This window comes from Ambystoma mexicanum, chromosome 5q (genome assembly GCF_040938575.1).
Source record: "Ambystoma mexicanum isolate Mex_15411 chromosome 5q, UKY_AmexF1_1, whole genome shotgun sequence".
In the NCBI taxonomy this organism is placed as follows: Eukaryota; Metazoa; Chordata; class Amphibia; order Caudata; family Ambystomatidae; genus Ambystoma; species Ambystoma mexicanum.
In genome coordinates this window covers 144,007,763-144,027,936 of record NC_090933.1, presented here as the reverse complement: position 1 = coordinate 144,027,936, position 20,174 = coordinate 144,007,763, and positions in this window count along the sequence as shown.

Below are 20,174 nucleotides of genomic sequence, written 5' to 3'. Positions count from 1 at the left end.
AAGGTAAAAGCTAAGAGAAGCAAGTCTTGCATTGTGATAAAGCAAAGTAAACCGTGATATTGGCAAATGTGAATCCGGCTGCGGGATGCCTGGGAATTGGGGTGAACAATGATACACCCGTGAACATTGTGTCAACAAGAGTAAACCCGATCAAGGGATGTCCACAATGAGTGATGACATTGAGACTCTTGAATCTTACGTTTTGAATAAAAGGCTGTAGTGATCCCGATGGAAAGATGAAATGTAATAGCCCCATGAAGATTTATTCAAGGAAATTTTGTTTTTGTTGGTTGTGATACATCAGGTCCTCTGAGGCAAGAGAGTTTGTGTGAAAGAGACTTGGCCACAGAAGGCTGTGATATTTTGGAAGCAAACGTTAAACTCATGCTGGTAAAGCCAAGGAGTGTGCTGTGCTCAGGAGTCCTGCATTGTCCCGTGTTAAAAACGTGGGAAGGGAGAACCCATATATATCGTCCTGACTTATCATTTTGAGAACACTTCTTTCTTTTCTTGTGAACATTATCCCACACTCTTTTGTAGCATACTGATAAGGATTGGCAATAGGATTTTTTAGTATAGGCCTTTTTTTATTTGACTAAGACACCACTAGGACAGTATTCTTATTATTTGATGGTCGTAGCTTGCTCCCATCTAAGATTTAGGTTTCGATTATCTCACCCATTTGTACAGTTTAATAAACACCATTGAACTATGATCAGCTGTGTCTATCTTATCTTGATACCATGCCTTCCTTACAGTGTTGACGAATTCCATCTGTTGAGTGCATAAGCACAATTTTTCACATATTCTATTTCTCCATTCTTCCATTATTGCCACATTTGGTAAATTTGTCATTCCTCTTGTTAGGAAAGATTTCGTAATTGTAGGTAATTTTCCTTCCATGTGGCAACCCCTAAACTTTTTGCTGTTGTTTTTCACCTTGTTCTTGACTTTGCCAGAGAAGTGCAGCCTTCTGCCGCACTCCTCTGGGCTTTCGCTCCTTTTCTTACGGGGAAACTGACATGCCCTTAAGACAGTCAGTACCGGGGAACGCTGTTTCCCGTAGTTTCTTTTATCGTGTTGCGGCTTTAGTGCAACATGACACAAGAGGGCACTGTAAGCTAAGTTACAGCTCTCTTGGGTCTCTAGCCTTCTACAGGCCCTAGATACTCTTTTAGGATGGTATTTGATCGGTACAAGTCATTCAGGGACTCGAATGGTGGCAGCGATCGTTTTGTTTATTTTGAGCTCCTTTTTGCGTTCTGAGCACGTTTTTCGCACTGAACCCAAAATGGTGGCCTGGCTCCCAAAATGGCCAGACCACGAGGCTCCTTTGTCCTGTCCACTGACCGTCTTGCGCCCTTCACCTTCCCCAGGTCGAGCGACCCGGGGCCTTCCTTATTTGGGCATGTACTTTCCCGCGAAACGTGGTTTCTTTCGCGGGCTTCTACATGTCGTTTGTGTGCCTCCAGGGTGTGGGCTGGGATGTCTGGTCCCAATACACATCCTGGGTGCCAGAGAGTCTAGGGTAGTGTGAATGCCTGGGACCACCGTGGTCCGTGATTGGTCCACGTATGGTGTGTGTGTTGATGAGCGGATCTCCCATTGGCTCCCCTCCGTTTTGGCGCGAAGGGAACCGTGGATAAGAGGGAGCTGGAAAAACCACTACCATGTCGATCTCCTGAGTTCTCACGAACGAAGGAATACAGGAGCCAAGTATCCTGCAACCAAGAGGCTGGACCGAGGAATCGCTGGAGACCCGCTGAAGGAATCCTCCTTTGCACTGCTGTCGTCCTGTGAAACCCTTTCCTCCTTTGATCGAACCAGAAGGCCTGTACTGGTGCTTCGACCTTTGGAATAGCAGGAACAGCTATTCCCGGCGACTTCATCATCTCCTGCCAAGTAAGCCTTCGGAAGTGTCTCTGGGCCATCCAGTTGACTGACCAGCTTACAAGGGAGTCCTGCTCTGTAACTGCCGCCAGGTTGTGTTGTATTTCGAGTCCTTGTCACTCTCCCACGCTTCGTACACTTGGCGTTCCCAAGTCTGAAGGGAGGAGTGTACATTTGGCTCGAATACACACAGCCGCTCCGTTGTCCTGCTGCGGCAACAAACTGTGCTGGTTTCGTCGATTGGGACGTCTTTTTGCTCTACACGACTACGAGGCGTTCCCTGCTCTTCTGAACCTGCCAGCTGCTGAAACTAACGTGGAGAAGCCTGGGTCTGCTTGCTTCGGGGACCGGTGAGTAGTTTAGCTAGGATCTGGTCGCCCTCCTGCAGTCGCCCATTGCTTTTCCCCGCTGTGTAAAAACAGCACCCTTTTGTCCGTACTCGCGCTCTGCTTCTGCTCGCTGTGGAGGCTGCGCTTGAGTTGCGGAACCTGTTCTTCTTCTGCTGTGCACTAACCCGAACTGCCTGACTTCCTCCGAAGAGCTTCCCCTCGGCGTGGCAGGTACTTTGAGCACAAGGCTCCACTCTTCGCAGGGCTCGGACTTCCATCTAGTTAGGTGCCTCTGAAGGCGAACTGAGTCTGAAGCGTTATCGCACTGCCTGTTTTCCTTCCCTTGCAGGTGGACTACACATTTCGTGCTTATAACGCTAGCGACTGTTGTATTTGTATATATATTGTGTTGATATGGTATGTGTTGGTTTAGTATTGTGATATTGTGATTTTCTCGCTACGGTCATTGTTTTAAAGGCCTTAAAATAAATGTGTATATATTTTTGATATACCAACTGTTTGGAGTAGTTTGTAAGCGCTCTTGCTTTGTGTGCTCATTGCGGGCTTTCAGTCACCCTCACCCCTCTTGAGACCTAGTCTTGACCGCCGCGATTGCTACCTTGATTGGTCTGGCTTGTCCAGAGGTTACCCTGTTCCAAGTAATTAGGTTGGCCTTCTGAACTTCTGCGCCACCAGGACAGAGTTCAGAAATCCGTCTTAACAAATTGGTGTACAGCGGTGGGATACGACTGAAGGTATCCAGTGTTGCGCACGAAATAAGGCATTTCAGGTTATTCCAACCAGTACACGTAGTGAATTGTTGTAGTATAACTTTAAAAAGGCCATAGTCCTATCAAACAGTATGGAAACAAATACCTTGTTAACTTTAAATGCTTCCAAATCAGAAACATTGAAGAAGATGTGTGCGGAGAGAGGTGTTTCCTCTCAAGGCACTAAATTGGAAATGATCCAAAGAATCGTGGCGTGGCAAGAAGCGCAGCTTGACGCTATAACTTCTGAGGACAGTGCAGAAGGTGGTGGGGCTGCTCTCACTGGTAGAACCGACGGTTCTGCCGCTGCACTGATCCATCGCGACCACGAGGACAGGGAGGATGTGATGTCTAATGTTTCCTCTGCCAGTGCTGATGGGGAGGCTATGCTTGAATTCAAGAAGCAAGAGCTGCGGTTTAGGCAGCAGGAGCTTGAATTCAGCATAGCCAAACTAAAAATCGAACAGGCAGAAAAACAGAAAGACAGGGATCACCAGTTGGAACTGGCCAAGCTTCAGGTTGCAAATGGGTCCAAGGGTCCTGGACATGGGTCTGGGGCTTCCTCTCATCCACGGTTTCCGAAAGATCTGCTCAGTGTGTATGAAGAAAGGAATGACATTATGGACTGGCTGAATGCGTTTGAGTATGCATGCGAGGTTCAAGAAGTTGACAATGCTGATAGGATTGCGTGGTTGCTCAGTAGACTGCCCCATTCTGGCTGTAGTGCCATTATGGAAATGTCAAAGGCTGAGCGAGCTGATTTCGCAATGTTAAAGCAAACTCTCATTTTAAAGTTTGGGAAGACTCCGGCCCAATATTTAAAGCGTTTTCGAGAGTATAAGAAAAAGGAAGGTGGTACTTGGGTATCTTATGTCGCTGAATCCTTGAAAAACTTAACTGGCTGGGTTGAAGGTTATAAGGTTTCTACCTTCGAAGGCATGATAAATCTTGTCATGCTGGAACACATTTTTGCTTCTTCTTCCCCGGAGCTTAAGCAGCATTTGGCCGATTCGAAGGAGATAGATCCTAAGAAGCTGACCATTGCAGCAGACTTATGGGTGTCACATCGAGTGTCCCATAAGGACAAAACTCATCCTGGTAAGCAGGAGGAAGGGAAAAAGTCCAAAGATATGGAGGGTGGGGAATCTGCTAAATCTTCTTCCCATAAGGGCCACAAAAAGAAAAACAAGGGTAAGACACAAGAGAACGCACAGGGTAGTAGAGGTCAGCCTCCGAAACAGAACTCTGGTTACAATAAGCCTCCCTACGTAAACAGACCCACTGGGGCTTGTTTTTCTTGTGGAGCAACTGACCACGTGAAGGGGAATCCCCGTTGTAAGGTTAGACCTTTGAGGGTCCACTCCGCTAATCTGGCCTTCTCCTCCTACGAGGAAGAAGAGATTACAGGAGCATCCTTCTCCTCAGACTCATTTCCCAGCGGAATAGAGGCTGAGGTAGTTTTAGTGTCCCTGGGTTCCTGGGAGCCTAAAGTCGCAGAGGCTTATGCTAGGATTCCGGATAATACCAAGCACTACTTTAAAGACAGTGTGCTGATCAATGGAGTAGATACTGCAGCTCTTAGGGATAGTGGGTGCAGTCGCACTGTAGTGGATTCTACCTTGGTAGACTCAGAGGAAGTTGCCAGAGCTACTCTGATGCCCACTAAGTTGGCTGACGGCCCCCTCCGTATGTTTCCCGTAATACCTGTAAATCTTACTTTAAATGGTACAGCAGTCAGGATTCCAGTGAGCATTCAGAGAAACGTCCCGGGAAAGGTCTTGTTGGGTAATGATCTCAGAGCTTTAGGGCTCGTAGGAGACACTGCCGAAAGACCCTACACACGGTCTCAAGCACGGGCAGCATTGGCCAAGTCCAATACGCCGCCCCAGCCGAAGGGGAAACCCAAGGCGAAAGGAGCCTACAAGTCAAGACGAGGGAAAGAGAATATTCCCCCGAGGTCGCCTACCACTGCGGTGGAGGAAGTTGGTCAATCGCCCGGGCCTGACGAGGAGGTGGCGATGCCTGAAGTATTCGACCCCAACGATCATCCTGAACTAAAAGACTTGTTAGTTGAAGGAGGTCCTGATAGGGACGAATTCAGTAAAGGCCAACGTGAGTGCCCATCTCTGGAAGGCCTAAGGAGACAGGCCTGCTCCCAGCTTGAGGGTGAACCTCCTGGGAAGCATAGGATTTATTGGGAAGGTGGACTCCTGTATAGTGAGCCCACAGAGTCTACAGAAGGAGACCATAAGAGGTTGGTGGTTCCCCTTGCTGTTAGGCCCTTCCTCCTGCAGTTGGCGCATGAAGTTCCCCTTGCTGGTCACCTTGGTATGAAGAGGACCAAGCAAAGGTTATCCATGCACTTCTACTGGCCCAAGATGGGGGTGCAAGTAGAAAGTCACTGCAGGAGTTGTGCCTCCTGCCAGTTGTCTGGTAAGGTTGGCGCAACAATCCAAGCTCCGTTGGTACCGCTCCCAGTTGTGGGGGTACCATTTGAAAGGGTAGGGATCGACATCGTTGGTCCCCTTGACCCGCAAACATCCTCGGGCAATAGGTTTATCCTGGTGCTGGTCGACCATGCAACCAGGTATCCTGAGGCCATCCCATTGAAAACTGTAACTGCCAAGTCAGTTGCAAAAGCTTTACTCTGCATATTTACTAGGGTTGGCTTCCCTAAAGAAATTGTGTCAGATCGTGGCAGCAACTTTATGTCGAAGTATATGCAGGCTATGTGGAAAGAATGTGGGGTCACCTACAAGTTCTCTTCTGCATACCACCCCCAGACCAATGGTCTGGTGGAACGTTTCAACAGAACGTTAAAGAGCATGATTGGGGCTCTGGAGGAGCCTCAGAGAAGAAAATGGGATCTTCTTTTACCATGCTTACTGTTTGCCTATCGAGAGGTACCACAGGAGGGTGTTGGCTTCAGCCCCTTCGAACTTCTGTTCGGTCATCCCGTACGGGGACCCTTAGCCATCGTCAAAGAGGGCTGGGAGATGCCCACTCCCCCTGTTACTACCAATGTAGTTGATTATGTGCTAGGGCTCAGAAAACGGATGGTACTTCTGATGGGCTTGGCTAGTGATAAATTGAAGGCAGGGCAAGCGCTGGTGAAACATTGGTACGACCAGAAAGCTTCCCTCATCAACTTTACACCTGGTCAGCAAGTCCTGATCATGAATCCCATAAGGCCTCGAGCTTTGCAGGACAAATGGTCAGGCCCTTACACAGTGGTGGAGCCCCTGGGTGAGGTTAACTATTTAGTGGACCTTGGAAGGCCTGGACAGGCTCCAAAAGTGTTTCACGTGAATAGGCTGAAGGCTTTCGTCCCAAGAGTCGAAATCGCAGCACTGCTACTGGCTTCAGACGTTGAGGAAGAGGAGTCTGAACCTCTTCCCGACCTGTTCCAAAGCGGTCCTTCAGATAGCTCCTTTGAGGGTGTCCGAGTGGCCCCTCATCTGACTTCTGATCAGCAGGCTGAGGTGAAAAGTTTGCTTAGGCAGTTTTCCCCCCTGTTTTCACAGTCGCCTGGTTTGACACCTTGGTGCAAACATCACATTGACACAGGAGACAGTGTACCTACCAAAAGTAGGGGATACAGGATGTCAGACAAAGTACGGTCTTATATTAAGACCGAGGTCAACAAGATGTTAGATCTTGGGGTGATTGAACCCTCTAGTAGTCCTTGGTCCAGCCCTGTGGTGTTGATTCCAAAGGCAGGCACTTCTGAATTGAGGTTCTGCGTGGATTACAGGGCTCTGAATGCTGTCACCAAGACAGATGCCCACCCCTTGCCTCGAACAGATAAGCTGGTGGATACTTTGGGTGCCTCCAAGTACCTCAGCACGTTTGACCTCACTGCTGGCTATTGGCAAATAGCTTTAGCAGAACATGCCAAGGAGAAGACAGCATTTTCTACTCCAGACAGCCTTTACCAATTCCGGGTAATGCCGTTCGGGTTGAAGAATGCACCTGCCACTTTCCAGAGGCTTGTGAATCATGTGTTGAATGGGTTGGACGAATTCTGTCTTGCATATCTGGACGATATAGCAGTTTTCAGTGCCACCTGGGAAGACCATGTGAAACACCTCGGGATTGTGCTCCAGGCTCTTCAGAAAGCCCACGACCATAAAGGCTAGTAAATGCCAGATTGGACAAGGCTCAGTGGTTTACCTTGGACATGCAGTACGTGGAGGGAGGATACAGCCTCTACCCAGTAAAGTACAAGCAGTACAAGACTGGCCTACCCCCACTACGCAAACCCAAGTGAGAGCCTTCTTAGGACTCACGGGGTATTATCGCAATTTTATGGCAGACTATGGCACCATAGCTGCTCCTCTGACTGCCCTCACTACTCCGAAGAAACCCAAGAAGGTAACTTGGACCGACGAGTGTGAGAAGGCCTTCAATGGCTTAAAAGACTCCTTGTGCCAGGCCCCTGTCCTCAGGGCCCCTGATTATCAAAGACCTTTTATCGTGCAGACGGATGCCTCTGACACTGGGATAGGAGCTGTACTATCACAAGTAGATGAGAAGGGTAAGGAACACCCTATCGGTTTTATTAGTCGCCAGCTTAAGGACAGAGAGCTCAGATGGTCCACGGTAGAGAAAGAATGTTTCTCTGTTGTGTGGGCCCTAAGGAAGCTGAGGCCCTACCTCTATGGGACCCACTTCACTGTGCAGACTGACCATAAGCCGTTAAAGTGGCTAATGAACATGAAGGGGGAGAATCCAAAGTTGCTTAGGTGGTCCATAAGTCTACAAGGCTTCGACTTCACTATTGAGCATAGGCCAGGTGTCCAACATAGCAATGCTGATGGGTTGTCCAGAATGTTTAACCGACCTGAACAAGAGACTCATCCAGGGGTGGATTAGTTCCCCCTGTCCACAGTCTGGGAGGGGCGAGTGTTAGGAAAGATTTCGTAATTGTAGGTAATTTTCCTTCCATGTGGCAACCCCTAAACTTTTTGCTGTTGTTTTTCACCTTGTTTTTGACTTTGCCAGAGAAGTGCAGCCTTCTGCCGCACTCCTCTGGGCTTTCGCTCCTTTTCTTACGGGGAAACTGACATGCCCTTAAGACAGTCAGTACCGGGGAACGCTGTTTCCCGTAGTTTCTTTTATCGTGTTGCGGCTTTAGTGCAACATGACACAAGAGGGCACTGTAAGCTAAGTTACAGCTCTCTTGGGTCTCTAGCCTTCTACAGGCCCTAGATACTCTTTTAGGATGGTATTTGATCGGTGCAAGTTATTCAGGGACTCGAATGGTGGCAGCGATCGTTTTGTTTATTTTGAGCTCCTTTTGGCGTTCTGAGCACGTTTTTCGCACTGAACCCAAAATGGTGGCCTGGCTCCCAAAATGGCCAGACCACGAGGCTCCTTTGTCCTGTCCACTGACCATCTTGCGCCCTTCACCTTCCCCAGGTCGAGCGACCCGGGGCTTTCCTTATTTGGGCATGTACTTTCCCGCGAAACGTGGTTGCTTTCGCGGGCTTCTACATGTCGTTTGTGTGCCTCCAGGGTGTGGGCTGGGATGTCTGGTCCCAATACACATCCTGGGTGCCAGAGAGTCTAGGGTAGTGTGAATGCCTGGGACCACCGTGGTCCGTGATTGGTCCACGTATGGTGTGTGTGTTGATGAGCGGATCTCCCATTGGCTCCCCTCCGTTTTGGCGCGAAGGGAACCGTGGATAAGAGGGAGCTGGAAACACCACTACCATGTCGATCTCCTGAGTTCTCACGAACGAAGGAATACAGGAGCCAAGTATCCTGCAACCAAGAGGCTGGACCGAGGAATCGCTGGTGACCCGCTGAAGGAATCCTCCTTTGCACTGCTGTCGTCCTGTGAAACCCTTTCCTCCTTTGATCGAACCAGAAGGCCTGTACTGGTGCTTCGACCTTTGGAATAGCAGGAACAGCTATTCCCGGCGACTTCATCATCTCCTGCCAAGTAAGCCTTCGGAAGTGTCTCTGGGCCATCCAGTTGACTGACCAGCTTACAAGGGAGTCCTGCTCTGTAACTGCCGCCAGGTTGTGTTGTATTTCGAGTCCTTGTCACTCTCCCACGCTTCGTACACTTGGCGTTCCCAAGTCTGAAGGGAGGAGTGTACATTTGGCTCGAATACACACGGCCGCTCCGTTGTCCTGCTGCGGCAACAAACTGTGCTGGTTTCGTCGATTGGGACGTCTTTTTGCTCTACACGACTACGAGGCGTTCCCTGCTCTTCTGAACCTGCCAGCTGCTGAAACTAACGTGGAGAAGCCTGGGTCTGCTTGCTTCGGGGACCGGTGAGTAGTTTAGCTAGGATCTGGTCGCCCTCCTGCAGTCGCCCATTGCTTTTCCCCGCTGTGTAAAAATAGCACCCTTTTGTCCGTACTCGCGCTCTGCTTCTGCTCGCTGTGGAGGCTGCGCTTGAGTTGTGGAACCTGTTCTTCTTCTGCTGTGCACTAACCCGAACTGCCTGACTTCCTCCGAAGAGCTTCCCCTTTTGCCCGTTGGCACCGGCGTGGCAGGTACTTTGAGCACAAGGCTCCACTCTTCGCAGGGCTCGGACTTCCATCTAGTTAGGTGCCTCTGAAGGCGAACTGAGTCTGAAGCGTTATCGCACTGCCTGTTTTCCTTCCCTTGCAGGAGGACTACACATTTCGTGCTTATAACGCTAGCGACTGTTGTATTTGTATATATATTGTGTTGATATGGTATGTGTTGGTTTAGTATTGTGATATTGTGATTTTATCGCTACGGTCATTGTTTTAAAGGCCTTAAAATAAATGTGTATATATTTTTGATATAACAACTGTTTGGAGTAGTTTGTAAGCGCTCTTGCTTTGTGTGCTCATTGCGGGCTTTCAGTCACCCTCACCCCTCTTGAGACCTAGTCTTGACCGCCGCGATCGCTACCTTGATTGGTCTGGCTTGTCCAGAGGTTACCCTGTTCCAAGTAATTAGGTTGGCCTTCTGAACTTCTGCGCCACCAGGACAGAGTTCAGAAATCCGTCTTAACACCTCTCATAGCTTACTTGCTCACATGTATATCTGTATGGGCATATAAACATAAATCAATTCACTTCCATTATGGGTTAAAATGCACGTTTGAACCACTCATATTGTTTACTTGTCATTTGCGGCGATCCTTATTCATATACACTTTCGTTCAATGTAAAATATCTTTTCTTCATAAGTCCAAACTTGGTGAGGCTACTACAAAGTTAAATATAAATACTGTCACTTAAAAACACATGTCCAAATACTATTAGTTCTAATTTGCAGTTCCAATATGGCTACTATTTATTGAATAATACATATTTCCGTCTACTTCTTGCCTGAGGCTGTTGAATGCAAATATAAGCACCATTTGTCAAATAGGGAGGTCCCCAATATGTTTGCTATGACTAATGAGTATATATGTATGCTACTAGCGATACAATCTAGCGATAAAAACTGAAAACTACAAACATTAGAAATATCAACGCAAAGGATCAAATAAACATGCAATGTAAATCACATATTTATACATGTATATATAGTGGCCCACACTACAAAATAAACCTCAACTTACGCCACACCACAACTTCACAAGTAAACTTTAATTTGTATAAATAGCAACCTCAACATTTCTTTCAGTTCAATGTTTGTTTCGCTGATACAGTGTATGAAATGTACATATTAGTGTATAGTGTGAGAGGGTATTGCGTGACATATGAAATGAGATATGAAGCTACAACAATTTGTTGATCAATCAACAGTTACAAATGAGAAAACTATGCGAGTGTGAGAAGGCCACTTGAAGTTGCTTTGGGGAACTAGGGGTGATGCCCTGGGTAAGGTGAGGAGCTTGAAGTATGGCTGAAGGCCTCACTCCAGATAAGGTAGTCAGTAGCCATTGTTATGTTATGTTATGTTATTGTGCTTATACCACGCCAAAGCCCGTAGGCATCCAGGTGCCGAGAGAACAGAATATAGTGAGCAAAAAGATTACTGCAGAGGTTTGCACTAACACTGATTAAAAAGGTACGTTTTTAATTGTTTTCGGAAGGCAAGAAGATCTTCAGTCTTACGCATAGGGATGCAAGCAGTGCATTCTATGCCTTAGCTCCCTGAGTGTGGAAAGCTCTTGCAGAACCTCGAGAGCGTTTCACCCGGTGCTGTACCAAAAAATAGCCTTCAGCCGACCTAAGATTCCTTTTAGGCTGGTAGATACCAATGACATCCTTTAGGTAAGCAGGAGCATTTCCAAAGATGCATTTATGACATATTGTCATCAGTTTAAATTGAATTCTGCTTTCCACAGGAAGCCAGTGCAGTTTTTTTCTGGCCGCAGTAGTGGGTCCAGAACGCCTCATTTGAAAAATGATGCAGATAGCTTTATTTTGGATTTTTGGGTTTTACCTGCACCGCCTAGAAGGGCATTACAGTAGTCTACCCGTGGTAAGATGACAGCTCTCACAAGTTTAATACGGTTTTCAACCGAGACTAGTGGTGCGACCTGCCTGAGCACTTTAAGATGATAGTTGGTGCTAGTGCTAATTGCTGCAACATGGGCTTCACAGTCTAAACTGGTTTCCATGAAAGTGCCCAAGGTTTTAACTTTCTGCACAACGTTAATTAGACTGGCGTCAATCCTGAAGCCGGTATACTCCTGGCCCAACTTGATTTGTGCCCGACGTGGGCCAAAAATCATGAGCTCGGTTTTTGTGGCATTCAGGCACAGCCAATTGGTGGACATCCACTGTTTTATCAGTTGATAAACCGCATTTACTGTGAGTTGATCCGTATCATAATCGCCGGTGATGTTGAGGACCAACTGGAAGTCATCAGCATAGTTACAGAAGAAGGTCTGAAAAAGATCTAATTCGTAGCAGAGTGGATAAATGTAAATATTGAATAACAATGGGGAAAGGCATGCCCCCTGGGGCACTCCACATGTTATGTTATGTTAGCCATTGATGTAGGCTATTGTCATGCGTGGTTCAGAACGGGTTGGGTAATGACCAAAGCCCACGGCCTGGGCAAAAAGACCTCTGCCAGGGGTTGAAGGGAAAAGCCAGTGCTGCTTGTCAGTGATTTGATGGGGTAGAGTCTGACTAAAGGGCATTCCCTCGTGATGGTTAGTAATGGACAATTCAGCACGCCATGGGTGGTCTACCTATCAGTTGTTGTGGGGATTCAAGGGGTCAGTTTGGCAAATCCAAATCAGCACCTGGGCAAAATGTCCAATGCCAATTGGGGGTGACCAGTACCCACTACAGGGCAGTTTGGGATGGATGAACTATAGCTGGTTTATGTGCTGAGGTTAAAGTGAAGGGACCAGGAAATGGTCACAAGCCACTTATAGGTAAGGGGTGCACTGGCCATGACTGATTGTCTGCAGGCTATGCTTCTTGCTAGGAGGGGCTGACTACATGATCCATGTTTAGGCCAAAGGCTAGGCCTTTGATCAAATGACCACTGGCCATAGCTGCAAGGTAAGGCAGTGGCACACAATGGGGAAACTTGGCTTGTGCAGCATGATCGAAGACAATGCCCAGCCAAGATTTGCAATGGTTATGACTGCAGGCCATGGACAGTTTCCCGCACAAGTTGGTTTGTATTGTTATATATATTCAAATATTTGTATTGGCATTTATGGTTAGGTTTGTATTGTATTGTACTTGTCATTTGTATAGCACCCATTTTACCATTATTATAGTTTCGCTGTTAGTTGGAACACCCTCAGAGGACTGATATCTTGAGTGTTGGAGGTCATAGGGTACGATCATGATGCATGTGTGCATTTGGCCGAAAAATCTGGCCAGACTCCATTAGAAAAGCAATCCATGTAGTCGGGCATGTGGTTGGGAACTGAGACGAAATGGGGTGGTGTCAGTGCTAGAGACTCGCTATGTGTTCAGCATGCCTGAATTTATCATTGGAATGTGCTGCATTCTGCTGGCAGAGACATTGAGGCATAGTCCATTGTAAGCAGGCAGAGGATTTATGTGAACAGCACAACAGCATTTCTGTCATAGTTCTTGCTGTATACTGATGTGTGTGGTTAGCCATGCCTGTGGCCAGTGGAGTGGTGTATTATACGTACCTTGCTGCCATTGGAGGAGCTTTGATGTTAGGGTGCCCGCTCAGGTATTTGGCTTCTACGGCTGGTTCTTGTGGCTGCAATAAAAATGGTTAGCAGCAACAACAGTCTATGATCCAACTAATCGCTACAGGAGGTGCACGAGTTGTGCGTCCAGATTTTTCTCGGTGGATTAGGTGTACGATTGCAGTGGAGGTGGCATTGGTTCTATCACATCACTGTGCTTCTGCTGCTATAGTTATGATTAGTCCGTTTTCTGTCGTTTAGCCAGGTGGCATCCTTCATCACTCCTGTGACTTTACGTATGTGAGAGCTGTAAATCAGCTAGTGGCGCTTGAAGGAAGGCAAGGTCTTGATAGGTGTATGATTGTGTGTGTATTCGGGGCCACTGCAAACACAGTTAGCACCATCAGGGGTTTTGAGAAAAAGGTTGTTGGTGCTACAAACTCAGCCGGCACCACCTGGGGAGATAGTTCATACACTTGCGTCTTATGGGGTTTTTAGAATAAGGTGGTAAAAAAGCCAGGTTTTGAGGGCTTTTCTTGAAGCAGAGGTAGTCTTCGGTGCAGCAGAAGTACAGAGCAAGAGTGTTCATGATGGAGGTTGCTAGAATAGAGAAAGCCAAGCCTCCAACTCTGGTGGAGTGGTATGGTGGAATAGCCAGGTGGAGTTCTGAGCCCAATCCGAGGTTTCTGGGGGGCTGCTAGTGGATGAGTTTGTTCTGCAGGAACTCAGGTTGCCGAATGATGGAGTGCTCAGTGTGTGCGATGCACATGGCTATGACACTTGCTCTTAGGCTAACTGGGAGCCAGTGCAGAATTCAGTGTCCAGGGGTGATGTGTTCTCTGGGTGGGAGGTTGGGGAGCATTCTGGCTGCTGATTTTTGGATTCGTTGAAGTTTCCTTACCTGGTGTGCTGGGATGCCGAGAGAGAGGGAGTTGGAATAGTCCAGGCAGGAGATGATAATTGTGGCAGTATTGCAAAAACTCTTTGAAGGTAACAGAGGTACGGAACAATATGTTTAAGGATGTGTAGGTGGAAGTGAAAGGTTCTGGATATATAGCTGATGTGCTTCGAAATTGATAGATCTGTGTCCCTGGGACAGCCTAGATTTTTGACAGAGCTGCAGGGGGGCAGGAGGGCTCCAAGGACAGGCAGCCATGGTCAAGTTTGTGGGATCAGAGAATTGTTGCCACATATTAGAATCTCTGATTTGCCAGGGTCCATGGGTGAGTTAGGGAGTGGTTGGGGTACAGTACAGGCAAAGGCCTTACCTTGAGTGAGGTAAGAGTAGCTATGACTGTATGCTATGCCCTTTGTCTCTTATGAGTTTCTTTTTGGGTTGGGGCGATGTGTCATTGACAAAAACCATGACTCTAGTGAAATGAGCACTCCCTATGGCAGAAAGGGTGCAGAAACAGGATCAAGCCTACTATGGCATGCCCCTACCATGTTCAGTTTAATATGTGTATGTGATATTGAGGGAAATAACAAATGATATTAAACACACGCCTATGTTACTGATGTAGTGTTTGTTTCCTTAGAAAGGAATAAGGTGAAGACAGTTGTACAGAAAAGAAAAGTCAGAGCTTTAATGAGAGCAAAAAGTAAACATCCATTTTAATGTTTTTAAATCTGGCGGCAGGTGATGCCAATGGAAAAGAATTAGAGGTACACATTAGTCAAACGAAGTACGTCATTTGCACTTTTTTCCTTTAGAATACTATTCTTTGTTAAATATTTATATAAAGACTTGTCTATAGTTTCCTTATTACAAGCAAGTAGTGACATAACAATTCATTGTAATAAGAAACATTGTTTACTGCTTCCTTGTGTATATGATAGTACAAGTGAGACATGATACCTTGTAGCATTCCAAGAAAGACGGAACATCTGTTTAGCCCTGAGGCTGCATATCCATATTGTACTATCTTGCAGGGATGAGAAATGACACACTGGACACCAAAGTGGTGAGTACCAGAAGACCTTTCACTCATGTTTTATCGAAGGGGCTAGACACCGAAAGGAACTAAATAAAAATGGCAAACAGAGAATACGATGGACCCATCAAAATTGGGAGTTTTCCTGAGGGTCCAACACATTCAGAGATCAAGGTTCAAATTATAAATCCAAACCTATTCTCACAAGTGGCTGTCCTTCCTTTGAACACTCTACTCTAAAAAATAATGTTCTAAATCCTTTGGCCAACAACAATGTCTCAAAGCCTAATCTTAAAAAGACTCGTAGCCTCATGTCTAGCCTAAGCTAATAAATGCAATGTTTCCAGATGTGGCCCAACAATGAGTCTTAATCCTATCCTCAAATGTTCATCCCCAAGCTAATTAAAACCAAATAAATAATTGTTCTTGGGGAGATTTCTTCAGAAGTTACTCACACTCTGGACTTGCGGTCACCCTCTCTGATTTTTGCATGCCTCAAAGGTCCTTTCCCAGGTTCATCACAGCTTTCTTTTCTTCAAGTTTGTCTGGCATTGATTATAACTATTGGTACACTTCTCCCTGCCTTTTCACTTTTACCTGCGTTAAAGAAGATTTAGTCTGTCTTAGAACAGCCGTTTCTTAGCATTATCACGCATTATATATTATTGACTTTGATTTCTTCAGGAATTCACAAGAGGTCTCTCCTGGGCCTTAGCTTTCTTCAGAATTAAGAACAGATTCCTATCATAGACCTTTCAAAGTTCATAACAGGTTCCTCTCGCAGACCTTGGGTTTTCATGAATTCACAGTTTGACTCTTCCCAGACCTTAGGATCCTCATTTAATAGTTGTATCCTCCCCTCATGTTGAGTCTTTTTCAGGCAGCCAATATCCTCTTGGCCTCTTGCCACAGGTTTGGGTCCTCTACTTTCTTCTCCAGTGGGTTGTTGGTAGAAAGCCTCATGCTTTGGCCCTGATGAACGCCCTCTCCAGTGGGTTGTTGGTAGAAAGCCTCATGCTTTGGCCCTGATGAACGCCCATGTTCTTTTGGGGGCCCTTGTATTGCTCTAGTCAGCCTTGCTTACCAAGGCTTCGAGCTTTAACAACTCTCCCTCTCTCCTTCCAGCCTCTCCAGGCATGTGCTGCATTGCTCCAGACAAGAGTCCTTTCAGTAGACAAAAATCATCCCTTGTATCATGAGATCCCCAGTATATGTGTCTGCTTCATCTCAGCCCAAGACTTAGACTCAGTGGTGTAACACAAAATGTGGGAACCCCCTGCGAGCCGTGATGAGGGCCCCCCCAACTCGGCAACAAATCACGGTCACATCACAGTCTGGGGCAGCCTAGATTACCACGCTTGCGCAATACGCACAAACATGCTGCTGCAGGAGTATGACGCACAATGCACTAGGGAAAGACATAAATAGGTGTTTTAATGCAATATACTGCACACTTTCAGAGAAAAATTGGCTAAAAAGCAACAACAGTGGTTGCAATTGTGTTGTATATGAACACCAATCCAAAAATCCAATACATGTAAGTCACCAACAGTGCACATGAAGGAACATTACTCCTTTACTATTAAAAATGCCATGCCACAATGAAAACATGTCCAACTGGCTGCACAATGTAGACCAGTGTAGACACGTAATAACACATTACAGTAAATCATGCCAGACCACATTTAAACATACCTAGACTGGTTGCACCAAAATGCCAGTCGAAGCAATAACACTTATGTTATGTTATGTTATGTTATGTTATGTTACTGGGCATTTATATAGTGTCTTATGTATCATTGGTATGATCTCAAAGCGCTGGTAGGTTGAACACCCTCGGGAACCGCAGTTCAAGTCAGTTGAGAGAGAGAGAGTGACGTAGGTGCGTGGGCGCACTGGATATGTGTGCAGCTGGTGTGGTTGTTGCATTATAGCTGCGTCTTAGCGGTAGGTGTGGTGCTGAGGAAATCAGTTGGATGTGTTCATTCTGGAGGGTGGACACCCAGACTGAGTTCTGGCTGCGTTAGGCCTGAGGAGACGCCTAAGATAGCCAGTATGTGCTCAGCTAGCTGTGTTTTATTAGGATGATGAGTTGTTCGTGGCGTCACGTCAGTATGAGAACAGCTAGGCCTAATGTGTCATAGCGTAGCTGTGCTCTAGTTGAATGATGGTGTATAGGAGAAAGTAAGCGTAGTAGTGTGATATGGTGGTTATAAGCAAAGCGCCTGTCACAAGAGCAGGACAGTGGGCGTACATAGCGGCATACATATATAAAGCGACAGGATGGATAGGGTAAACATGTGATACAGATAACGGTACACAGCATATACATAGCATATCATTCACATTCTATCTAGATGAGTCAGGGGCTGCACTTCACAATTTCATTCAGGTGTGGCACATGCTATCATTCACAATTCTAACTAGATGTGACAGAGGCTGAACCTCACAATTTCAGCTAAGTCTGGCACACGCTATCATCCACAATTCCAACCAGATGTGGCGCAGGCCAGAGTTCGATACTTCATCCAAGTTTGGCACATGCTATAGTTTACAATTGTAACCAGAAGCGACAGAGGCAGAACTTCGCAACTTCACAATTTCATCTAAGCTTGGGACATGGTATTGTTCACAAATTCTATCTAGATGTGACAGAGGCTGAACTTCACATTTCATCTAAGTGTGGTACATGCTATCATTCATGATTCTATCTAGATGCGACACAGGCCAGAGTTCACAATTTCATCTAAGTGTGGCGCATGTCATCATTTTTAATTCTAACCAGATGCAGTGGAGGCAAGAGTTCGATATTTCATGTAAGTGTGGCACATGCTATAGTTCACAATTCTAACTAGATGCGACAGAGGCAGAACTTCACAATTTCATCTAGTTCATGGTTATTTTATCACAGATGCCCATGAAACTATACAATGCCACAGTAAGAAACGGCTAGACTGGCATCACCCAAATCCCAGTCTAGTCAGGAAATTACACTTGGCAGGACTGCTTTATGAGAAATGCTCAGTTAAAAATGCACCAAAATGCCTCTCTAGCCATTAATACCACATATCAGGCCTGTTTAGCCTGGACATGGATGACCATTATGATTTATTGCACAACCACGCCCCCCACACACACATCCCCTCACACTCCCACCCCCTACCCCAACCTCTAAAATTAGCTCCTTGGCAATTACCTCCACGTCGCTCTTCCTTGTCCCAGTGCTTACGCATGAGGCTCCTTGCCTCATAGGTAAATAAAGGGATGAGGAAGAGTGACACTAGGAGTAATGAAGATTACAGGTAGCTAAGTCAGACAATAACTCCATGTCCCTCTACCTCATCCCAGTACTTGTTTGTGAGGCATACTGCCTAATTCACAAGTACTGGATGAGGAAGAATAGGGCTAGGAGTAATAAAGATTACCAATAAGTAATCAAGGCATTAAACACAAGTAGTGGTGCAAAACTGTTCAGCTGACTGGGCTTCAGCACTCTCCCACCCCCCTTCCTGAAATTTTGGGCTATGTTTACTCGACCTGGCTGACTTAAAGAGCAGTTGCCTTAAAGAAAAGGACACAGATGTTAAACGGCACCTGGGTTTCACTGTTAACAAATGCTCAGCAATTACTAACGTAAAGCATTTCACTGTTTATACCTGCATTCAAATGCATCATTTTTTAGGCAATTGAAATCGTGATGTGGGTTTAGTACTTGAATGCCAGGGGAGTGAAAGGAACGGTAGAGAGGGAACTCACAGCAGTCCATAAGTCTGTGGTTTAAGACTTAATGGAGAAGTAAATACTGTTTCAAAGTGCCCACAGGGCAACAGGGAGGGGACAAGGGGATGTGAAACAATTGAAATACATAAAAAGTATTAAATACAGTGGGTTGGGGGCAGGGTGTACCTACTATGCCTTGTGAGTGTTCAGAATGTGGAAGTGCCGAAGGGAGAGGGGAAAGGGATAGGTGCTGTGGTGCTTATGGGTGAGCAACAAGTGAAGTGCAATGTAAGGTAAGTGCAAGCCTCCAGTGTGGAGGGTGAGCCGAGGCAAGTGCTGAGGATAGACAGAAGCTGGGGGCGATTTGGTGTGGGAGGTCAGGCCCAGAGGATGCATAAAGGCCCAGAACACCAAACAACAACTGTGAGATTAGCAGAGGAGAGTGGGGGGAATGGGGAGGTAAAGAGGAAAGTCTTGAGGAGCTTCTGGAATTTAAGAAAGTCCTGCTCAAGGCGAAGAGGGAGGAGGAGGCTGTTCCAAAGAAGTGAGCCAGATGAGGAAAGTGATCGACCTGCTGCCCTCTGTTTAGTGAAATGCTTTACACACAAAGAGTTGGTGCCAGAAGAGTGCAGGGGTCTGGAGGGGGAATATTTAGTAAGAGAGAGTTGCAGAGAGTGTGGTTCCCCAGCCCCATACAGCCTTGTGTATGATACAGAGGGATTAGAATTTCATCCATGAAGAAACAGGAACCAGTGAAGACTTTTTAGGGCAGGAGAGATGCAAACCCTGGGCTTGAGGCCAAGGATATGGCTTGCTGCCCTATTCTGTATTAGCTGGAGAGTTTGCAGTAGGAAGAAGGAAGATTAAGGAGGAGGCTATTCCAATAGTGAAGCCTAGAGAGAACCAGGGCTCTGGTAACATTGAGCTTCTGGGGCAGGTGAAAAAAGGTAGAATTCCTTTGAGAAGGAAGAGCTGAAAGTGGGACTTCTTGGCAATGTCCTGAGTGTGAGGGAGAAAGAGAGAGAGAGGAGTCGAAGATGACTCCAAGGTTTCTGGCTTCAGAAGAGGGAGCAGGGAGAGAGCCCATGGAGGAAGGCCAGAGTGAAGGGAAGAACCCGGGTGCAGGGGTCCCAATGGGAAGAATCTCCATTTTGCTAGCATTGAGGCAGAGATAATTGGAAATGCACCAGGTTTGGATGGCAGAAAGGTAGTCAGGGATGATGGAAGGTGCAAAAGGATCAGCAGGATGTTTGAAGTAGAGATGTGTGTCGTCAGCATAACACTGAAAGTTGGGGGAGAAGGAGGAGATGTCGAGTGCCAGCTGAGTAAGGTAGATGTTAAAGAGCCAAGGGCGAGAGGATAGAGCGCTGGGGGAACCACAAGTGTAGAAGGAAGTAAAAGAGGAGACGGTGCCCAGAGTGACTTGAGAGTAGCAGTCAGTAAGAAAGGGGGTCA